Consider the following 10,448-nt stretch of genomic DNA (forward strand, 5'->3'; position numbering starts at 1 on the left):
CCGCATAACAACATACATTTGTTCCCTTTGTCATCGGTATGTTACTTGCCCGAGATTCGATCGTCGGTATCTTAATACCTAGTTCAATCTCGTTCCGGCAAGTCTCTTTACTCGTTACGTAATGCATCATCCCGCAACTAACTCATTAGCTACATTGCTTGCAAGGCTTATAGTGATGTGCATTACCGAGAGGGCCCAGAGATACCTCTCCGACAATCGGAGTGACAAATCCTAATCTCGAAACACGCCAACTCAACATGTACCTTCGAAGACACCTGTAGAGCTCCTTTATAATCACCTAGTTACGTTGTGACGTTTGGTAGCACACAAAGTGTTCCTCTGATAAACGGGAGTTGCATAATCTCATAGTCATAAGAACATGTATAAATCATGAAGAAAGCAATAGCAACATACTAAACGACCAAGTGCTAAGCTAACGAAATGGGTCAAGTCAATCACATCATTCTCCTAATGATGTGATCCCGTTAATCAAATGACAACTCATGTCTATGGTTAGGAAACTTAATCATCTTTGATTAACGAGCTAATCAAGTAGAGGCATACTAGTGACACTATGTTTTGTCTATGTATTCACACATGTTTTATGTTTCCGGTTAATACAATTCTAGCATGAATAATAAACACTAGTTGACCCGTTGCGCCAAATGGCGCAGAGACCTGCTGAAGACATGTTGTCGATGAAAATAGTTTCATGCTGCAAGAACCTTCAACTATATCATGCTATTTTTTAAACATGTTTATTACGTTGTTAAATAATAGTCTGGGAAAAGGGGAACTTTGCATAATATGAATATGTTCAGTTTGAAAATATGGGCACTATGATGAGAGAGTAAAGTTGGCATGGTAGTATTTTTTTAGCAAGTTTGAAAACATGGTTATCATGATGAGAAACCTGGCCATGCATATTTTTCCTTTGAATAACCACTTCATGCAAAATCCCTTACAATATGTTCAGACCAATCCATCAACCAAAAAATTGTAGTGTTCTTCACCACTGAACTCTGATTCAAGAACTGAAGCGTATGTCAATTGCATATACTATCTTGCATGTTTTCATCTGTCTTTTCCCCTCCAAATGATAATTTTCTCATTGCCAAAAGACATGAGAATGCAAGCAAAAACGTCCTGCAGAAATAAGGTGAGAGAAATGCATCCTGTTACAGCCTTACATGTGAAGCGAAATAAGCATTTTGTAGTAAGCATATATGGTAAACTACAATCTTCGGATAACCACATTGGGCAATCCTTTACAATCAATTCAACCGACTAATCGGTCAATTCGACACCAGACAGTAAAGATAAACACAGGTTACTAAAAAATTTTGAACCACAGATGCCTTGTACTTAATCCATATAATGAGACCCACGAGGTAATGCAGAATAAAAATAGTAGCTCTATATCTTAACCAAACCATAGTGCAAATATTTTCCACAAATATCACAGTGAGCAGGATAAGAACAACATGATAAAAACAGCAGCTCTGCATCTTAATCGGCAGTTCATCCCTACCTCGTCTCCCTGTCCGCCGCCACCTCCTCCTGGATCTCATCGCCAGTAGCACACCGCAGTCAGCCAGCCAGCAATCACCACCAAACGCACGTTGGCGCCAAACAACAATCTCCAAGCCTTCGTCCCGCCCATCTTCCCCAGTACTTTTTTTGCTGGTGTTCCCCAATCCTTCTTGATCATCCTCCTTGTTGCCAGAACATGATGATCTATAGGCGGCATACAGATCTCCCTTGTGCCCTATCCTCTCTACCGATTGTCCTCCTCACGTTGATCTGCAAGTTTATGTGGCATAAAGATCTCCCTTTTGCCCTATCTCTCTACTGATTGCCCTTGTCCCGCTGATCTGCCAGTGGTGTAGATGATCTCCCTTTTGAACTCACTTCTGCCATCCTTCTCCTAGCAAGAAAGAAGTTGATCAATCTCAAGATATGTAAAAGAATGGGAAACTTTCACCACAAATCTCATCTAGCCATAACAAATCTTAACATCAGAATAAAAGAACAAAGGGAAGAAAAATCACCTTGATCTTCTTCACTGTTTAGTTAAATTCTTCTTCTTCCCTTCATCCTCAGATCTGCACACGTAATGTTTAAAAAACTAATATATTAGTAAGTTTAAACATTAGCGATGGGAGGGGAGGAAGTAAGAGAAAAAGTGAGAGGAGAGCACCTTGGCAAGACCCATCTGAAGTCCACTCAATGATATCCCATTTGGTTTTGATGTTCCTAGTTGGATCAAGAGGGTTGTGCTTCTGGAAAGAGATAGGCAAGTATATGTAGTACCTCACATTAATACATGATTTGGTTACATGCATGTCAACACACACTTTTTCACATCAACTACCAATTTAAACGAAAATAGCCAAAAAAAACTCAGTAGGAAAACTAACACAATGCAGACCAAGATTTACTTGGTATTAGAACAAATCATACAGATTCGATCTTTGCTCAATGAAAACTGAGGAAGAACTCTATAACTACCCTAATCTGCATTGATCATTGCATGATATCAAATTTGTTTCTGTTGAGATCGCTTTGGTTTGCATGTGTTGATTTAGTCCCACTGAAGCCATGTACACATTGAAAAAAAATCCATGGTTTAGTTGATTTAGTCGTGGGCAAGCACATATGATAACAAATTTAACGCTCATTCTACCAAATGACGCAAAGACCTATTTGAAATCATGAGTGCTATAAAAATGTTCTACTTGTTGATAAAATTAGCATTTAGCAACCACATGGGATGCCAAATGCTACAGTCATATTTCAAACCCAAAGTGTTTTGAAAATGTGCCTTTGTCGATAAAATTGGGGATAAAATTGGGTTTCATGAACCACAGAAGTACTAATTCAAACCCTTTAAAACCCCTTAGATGCCGAATGACGCAAAGTTCCAATTTAGACCAAGAATTATCTAACATGTTTCACATTTATCCTTTACATATAAGTGTTAGATACACTTTCATTGCACATACAAATTTTCAAGCTTAAAAACAACAATATATTCAAAAGAAATAACTTGATAGGAAATTATGCCTATTGCTAAACCACAACGACAACATTAATGTAAATTTATATGACTAAGTATACTTCCATAATACAAAATCAAGTAACTTGTTAGGAAATTATGCATACTGCTAAACCACAACTTGACAACAATAATGTATATATATATATGACTAAGTCATACTTACATAATACAAAATCAAGTAACTTGATAGGACATTATGCCTATTGCTGAACCACAACTTGACAACATTAATGTAAATATATATGACCAAGTCATACTTCCATAATACAAAATCAAGTAACATGGATTCCACAAAAAGTTTTAGCTTCAGAGCAGAATACTGATCTATCTTTGTCTTTGTATCCTTTTTCTTCTCCGAACTTGAGTGTGATGCCTTTCTCTTATTCATGGCTCTTGACCAACAATTCTCAAATCATCATATTTACCTTTTTATTCCATAAGAAATCTGTAATGGGTCTTCACCCATATCGTCAGCAAGTTTATGAGGGAAAGAAAGCACAATAACTGGATTGTTGCTCGTTCAATTTCAAGTTGGCATTTCTAGACTATTATGTTTCCAAAAGCAAAGCTAAGAATGACATACACAGTACTGTAACAGGGAAAGTCGGAAAATTAAAATATATACTCTGAAACATATTGCAGAAAGAGAAGCATGGAGCACACTTCCTAGAAATTTGAACACAAGTGAACATTCATTTTTGTTGAGCCTACTATTTATCTATGGAGGAGCATGGATAAGAAAAGGCATAAATTTAGAAAATATATGCAAGTTCACATATATTTTTCTAAAATACAATGGAAACGTGTTGGTCCACTGGTCTATCAGGACGGTGTATTCTCATATTCCAGGGAATATAAATTCATACAAAAATAAAACATGTGACAGGTGGGGAACGTCTTTAAGGCAAAACAAGTAACTAATCAAGAAAGAAGTTTGCTCATTCAATTTTTCTGGAGTAAACATTGCGATGGCACACAACGGCAAGGCAACAAATAGGAAATTTAACAGCTCCACGCGATTTGAGTAGTCCAAACAGAACCTTCACATATGTACATAGGTAGCCATATGGAGCATAACCATATGTAAAAAAGGCAATCCTAGGAACACTTCGTTTCAAAAAAGCAAGTCAGGCAGCTAATAGTTTGGATAATAAAACCTCTATAGATAGTAGAAAATAACTTCCAATGATTCAACTGTACAGACTAAAAAGTTCACCGGGAAATGAGAAGAGCCGGCAAAATATATTAAGTTACAGAAGAAGCATCTGAAATACAATACTGGCTAGTTTGGCACGAAACCTGCATATATTCGAGTGCAATTCACATCCTCTAGGCCATCGTTCTCACGCACTTTTACCTTCTACTCCCTCCGTCCGGAAAAACTTGTCTCAAGCTTATCTTTCAAATGGATGTATCTAGCACTAACTTGGTGCTAGATACATGTATTTATGGGACAAGTTTTTTCGGACGGAGGGAGTACGTAGAAAGCATATAGAGAGTATGAAGAGGTGATACAGATTACACAACAAATATTAGTTTCAGAGATTTAGAAGGCCGTCCAGTTTTGCATAGTATGTAAATGGGATCAGTATGCTTTCACCTATGTAGAACTGGACGGCGTACTACTTATTTCAGAGTCAACACATATTTCGATCTCTAAAAGAAACCTGACATGAATCATCTGCTACTCTAGAAATCAAATTTATCATGGCTAACCAACATGGAATGATAGCAGAATAACAATCCATCACTAACGTGTGGCATCTGAATTTCTGGCTATACTAACGTTATTTGGCAGATATAGACAATAGTGCCAACCATAAAGTATTATTTGCAAAAGCAAGGAAGGTTACTGTAGCTAGATAAATGACTCGCTTCAAGTAGACTGCCAAATTTTTATTAGAAAGTGCATGCCTGGAGAAATGGAAAAAGGCAAGATAAAAATTTTATTAGATAGGACATCTCGGGGAATCACAGTGAGAATGGAAGGCCTGGAGAAATGTAAAAAGGCAAGATAAAATTCAGACATTGGCATACAGAGAAACTAATAGGAAAACATGCACCATCAATCACTCACCATAAGGTTAGCTGCTGGACAGTAGCTGAGCTGCAGTAGACGGTTACCAAGAAATGAACAAAGGGACAATCTCTACAAAATAACCATGAGAGCACCAAACTATCTGCAAACATGAAGGCCCTTGCTTGGATTAGACGGGACGAGTACTCCATGATAATCAAAACAAAAAGATGGGATTTAAATTTATAGAGCAATGCTAGGAAGATATTGTCTTGAAGAAAGGAAGGTAAGAAAACAATAAAGCAAGTGATGAACCTGCAAAAATAGCCTCCAAGTTTTGCTTGAAAATCCATCGAATATATCCTTGATCGCATATTTGTCTCTGTTGAGGTAGTGACTCTACGGGAAGGTTCTCCAGAAAACAGAGTAAAGTTGTTTTTCCTTTTTGAGAGCTTGATAGCAAACCTGCAATGCATCAAAAAGGGATTAGAATTGATAAGAAAAGAAATCCCTGCTATTTTATCGTTGAAGAACATACTTCCATCGACGAAAATAAAAAACATTGAAATTTGATGGTTTAAGGAACCTGCAGTGATATACTGAGCAATAAACTACTTTGCAATGATATATTGAACCATAAACCTGAAGCTCTACTTTGATGCTAATAAATTTATAACTGGGGAAGTAGGAAAATTAAATCATATACTCTAAAACATATTGCAGAAACAGAAGCATGATGCACACTTCCTTGAAATTTGAACAGAAGTGAACATTCATTTCAGTTAACACTACTATTTATCTACGGGGGAGCATGGATAAGAAAAGAAAAAAATAGAAAATGTATGCAAATTCACATATATTTTTCAAAAATCCCATGGGAATGTGTTGGTCTGCTGGTCTATCAGGACGGTGTATTCTCATATTCCAGGGAATATGAAATTCATACAAAAAGAAAACATGGGACATAGATGGGGAATGTCTTTGAGGAAAAGCAAGTAACTAATCAAGAAAGAAGCTTGCTCATTCCATTTTCCTGGAGTAAACATTGCGAAGTACCCAGCTATTGAAGTTCCCAGCTAGTACTTAGCATTTGACAATAGGACAGATTATTACCAGACTATACAAGCACCAACTTACATGTATGAGGCTCTATTAAGTAAACATGATTGAAGGGTGAAATATCAACATATGAAGCACCGACTTACATGTATGAGGCTCTATTAAGTAAACATGATTGAAGGGTGAAATTATCAACAGATCAAGCAGATCAAATCTCCAAAATAAATAGTTGAATAAACGTGACCCGAATTTACAATTCAGAATGTTCGGCGTCTCACTATATGGTAAGCAGAGTATTTACTTTCGATCTTTTCATGATCACAGGCGCAAGGACTGTATACACAATTGGTTCCGACATTAGCCCTTTACAGCATGCTGGTACACAAATTACGTAACTAAAACATCAATAGTTTTGTGTAATCCCAATTTAGAGATGAAAAACTGAACCACCATGACAGTACGTAGGGAAGAGCAAACCTTGAGCAGGAGAACAAAGAAACAACATCGCTGCAGGATCCTCTGTCCCCATCTCATCTCCACCACACTTCCTCTCTGCGGCCCGATTGACAGCGTCGGATTCAGAAAGTTCTGTGATCACAAGATTCACAATAGATCAAAGTACATCTAAGAATACATACAGCATATAGAAGCATTTAGGCTAAACAATTCTTGCATAGATGGGTAGGGGAGAGAGAGAAAGAGATCATGAGCGGAGGGGAAAGAAGGACTGGGGAAGCTCATCCTGATATGCGCCCCTATATAGAAACAATGCAACCTACACACGCACAAGGCATTGTTGCATCTTAACAAAGACTGTCATGATATAGAGATGAGCAAACATCATTTAGCTTTCCAGTGATCAAATAAGCTTGTACATAAAAGGAGTTTTATATTTAAAATAAAAGGCTGCCGTATATGATCGTAAAGATGACAATCTGAACTAAATGCATAATGCACTTGTGCAGTTTAAAAGGACCAGTAGCTTCCCCAATTTCGCTGGTCAATGCACCAAAACCTGGACACATTAACTCTTCGTCTACGAATGAGAACAACAATCTTAAAGCAGTGAACTCAACGACCCACATATTGTTCCTCTGACCTACAGCAGCAAGCTAAATAACACCTAGGTTGTGTTTTATCTCATCACAAAAAGAATGTAAATCATCACTCCATAAGATCAAGATTGACTATTTATTCTACTTCGCCCCACTGAAGCCATGTACACATTGAAAAAAAAATCACAACTCAACATCAGGGACAAGGAAAAAAATGCATATGTGTGTGTGTGTGTGTGCGCGTGTGTGTTTCTGTTGAGATCGATTTGGTTCGAAGGCAAGCACGCACACAACAGGAAGTCCTTTCCCTCACGGTCTTGGAACCAGCCAAGTGCCGCAAGAGAATCAAATAAGAGGAGGGCTTACCCGATTTGGCCCAAATCGAGGCCCAAATAATGCCATCCTCTTATTTGATTATCTGCAAAGTCTTATATATAGGAAAGTTGGTCTAACATTACATCATCATGCAAATATATGCTTTGGAGGGTGGGTATCCAGGAAAAGGACACCCTGAAAATGGAAATGCAATATGGTTAGCACTGAAACCCTCATTTCAAAAGAACCACCAGAAGCCCTCAACTTTCTGGACAAAACTGGGCACTCCATTCCGCTAGGAATGTACAGGCAATATGACCTGAATACACAAAAATGAGTTATGTAAGACACAAAGGCAATTGTATTTGTTGTGCAACATCATTTACCTAGCAAAAACCATTTTAAAAAGTGCATTCCCGTCTTTCCGTTAGCACTTATTTCCCGAATAGGAATGTAAAAGCTATGTTTAAAATGGCAGGGTCTTAATAAAATACAATCAGATAGAGCAGCTCAGATGAATCAATAACATCCCTGCATTATGAATCCAATTCTTAGAACCCTTGGTATATTGCTATCTCTGTCCGGTCTAAATTTACGCTCGCAACATCATTTTCTAAAGTAAAAAAAATGATTGCATGCATCCTAGGTCTGATCTATGAAAACAATTTTATACAAAGCATATGAACCAACTTCAACCGTTCAATACAACAGATATGAACCAACTTTAACCATTCAACGAACCGTTGCCGGCATTTTCTGAACTTAATCAAGAGAAGTGGCTGCATAGAGCTAAAATCCCAAAATAATCACATGGTCAGGTCAAAGAAAAATTATGAGGTTGCAGAAGGTGGATAGGGCATCGTCTCCTCATGCCTCATTGCCTGAGAAGAAGAAAAAAGGGAAGGTGATTTTTTTGGGTCAAGGATATCATCAAGATAAACATGATTTTTTTTCTTACACGAAAGCAAGCAATAACAGAACATTAACAATTTGTTAGACGCATATTGGTATGCTAATAACCAAGCTTTAACAGAAGGGTGTGCATATATATCTACACCCACTCAGACCAGAGAACATAGCACGACTGGGTGATCAAATTATTGCAAGGATACATCGCCCTTCGGGATTCCATCTTATCGTATTATAATGGCCTTCACCAAGGTCGTGAAGAGGATTGCATTTTTGGCTGAATATTGTTGCTCTGGCCAGCCTAACCGAGATTCAGTCAAGGAACAGTGGTAGAGAACAAACACATTAAATCAGAAATGTTATGGTTCATGTAAGGACTATGTAAAGAAGTGAGGCTACCATTAGCAGGCCAGTCCGAAAAAAGAGAAATGTAATGCCATGAATAATGCAGTTCTTTGCACATTTTTTTTCAAATATAGGCATGAATTAATGATTCCGACCCATAAACGACACCTAGGTAATCTATAAGAATCTAAAGCTGGCAGAACAGATCGTATACTTCCTCTTACGAAGGCTCGAGCTAATAAAAGTCAGAGGTGATGAAGAGAAAGAAAGATTTCTATGGACAGCAGAACGGCGAGGCATGACTCATGCATGGTTCACCAGAATATGTAAGGATATATCCATAGACCACAACAAATTCAGAACCTGAAGAAGACCACTGAACATCATGCACTGGCCCCTCCTTTTCTGCAAATTACTGATAAAAGTTAATGACCAGACATTAAAAAACAGTCTCGTAAAGAATATCAAAAACTAAGAACTTACTGAGAGGAACAATTCCTTCAAAGGCCCTATCAGTTGTCAAGTAGTGCAACTTGGTTTCGCCATAATACTCTGGTTGGTTTTATCCACATCAGGTTGGGAGACAATAAGAAGTCCAGTATACACCTTGTTCCAGTGGAACTGAACAGTTGGACAGCGAAAAAAGCTCCTACCGACAGAAAACTTGATTTTGTGCATCCTTGTCACAAGAAAAGATCTGAACACTGCGAAAGTCAACAGCAAGTAAGTCATACATTTGCCTCTGGGGCAAATCTTGCAACATGAAATCCTGGAGCACTTGGTAGCTGCAATGCAGCTATGCGTGGTAATCTTACCTTGTACACAATCCCTTTATTAAAATTACTTGTGTCAAAGAAGTGCATCTCGTTAGTCACCATCCATCCGTCAAGGACACATCCGCAGAAAATTTTACTGGCCTGTCAAAATTTAATCAACATGTCATGTACCAGTAAACTTTATGCATCTCATTACTAATTACATACTATGGGTAGATGAAATTAGCAGTCTTATGTGTACAGATTAAGAATCACCCTAGAAACAAGAGCAAGATGCCATCAAGTGAGGAGGGAAGGTGGAGAGAGAGAGAGAGAGGTCGTGTACCACCACCTGACCAGCTGCAGTCTCCGTCGCTCACCCGCTGAGGCTGCCGTCCGCTGCACCACCACATGAGCCGCCCGCGCTCGGGTTTGCCCCTGTCGGGTTGCAAGGACGGCGTCAAGAGCGGCCGCCGCAGCAAGCCGATGAGGCCGGCATCGAGGACCTGGTGAGGTCGGACGCGAGGGCGCGGGAAGAGCTCCGCGACACCATGGCAGGGGCCGGCAGCGATGGCACATGAGATGACAGGACGAGCGCGCGGTCCTAGGGCGGAGGATGTGGCGACGAGGGAGGAGGGAGGGAGTGCGGCGGCGGACGAGGCAAGGAGGAGGAGGGAGGGTGTGGCGGCTGTGGTTTGGGGGGCTAGGGTTCACGCCGACCGCACCGTCTCAGGCATCGCGCGCGAGGAGCCGATGGGAAAATCCTTCTGCACGTTGGCACGGCTGACCCAGCAAGGAACGCTTGAGATGAGCCCACTCGTCATGCTAAAGGAGAATCGAACGTTCGTGATGGTTCGACCTCCTACTATCCCTATCGATACATCTCTTCCCACCTCTGATTTTTTCCCGTACCGATGTCCTCTCCCACTTCC

At 39.4% G+C, this 10,448-nt stretch overlaps 1 long non-coding RNA gene across 1 annotated transcript; it reads right to left on the reverse strand.

Annotated features, from left to right (window-relative positions):
• Positions 1-1,193: 1,193 nt before the first annotated feature.
• On the reverse strand, positions 1,194-10,212 carry LOC119322339. Its single transcript, XR_005155534.1, has 10 exons — positions 9,866-10,212; positions 9,577-9,678; positions 9,245-9,465; positions 6,615-9,166; positions 5,394-5,543; positions 5,139-5,241; positions 3,225-5,052; positions 2,201-2,282; positions 2,052-2,105; positions 1,194-1,927 (listed from the first exon to the last, which is right to left on the reverse strand). It is a non-coding gene; the product is annotated as an uncharacterized LOC119322339 (long non-coding RNA).
• Between the last annotated feature and the right edge of the window lie 236 nt (positions 10,213-10,448).

This window comes from Triticum dicoccoides, chromosome 6B (genome assembly GCF_002162155.2).
Source record: "Triticum dicoccoides isolate Atlit2015 ecotype Zavitan chromosome 6B, WEW_v2.0, whole genome shotgun sequence".
Lineage (NCBI taxonomy): Eukaryota > Viridiplantae > Streptophyta > Magnoliopsida > Poales > Poaceae > Triticum > Triticum dicoccoides.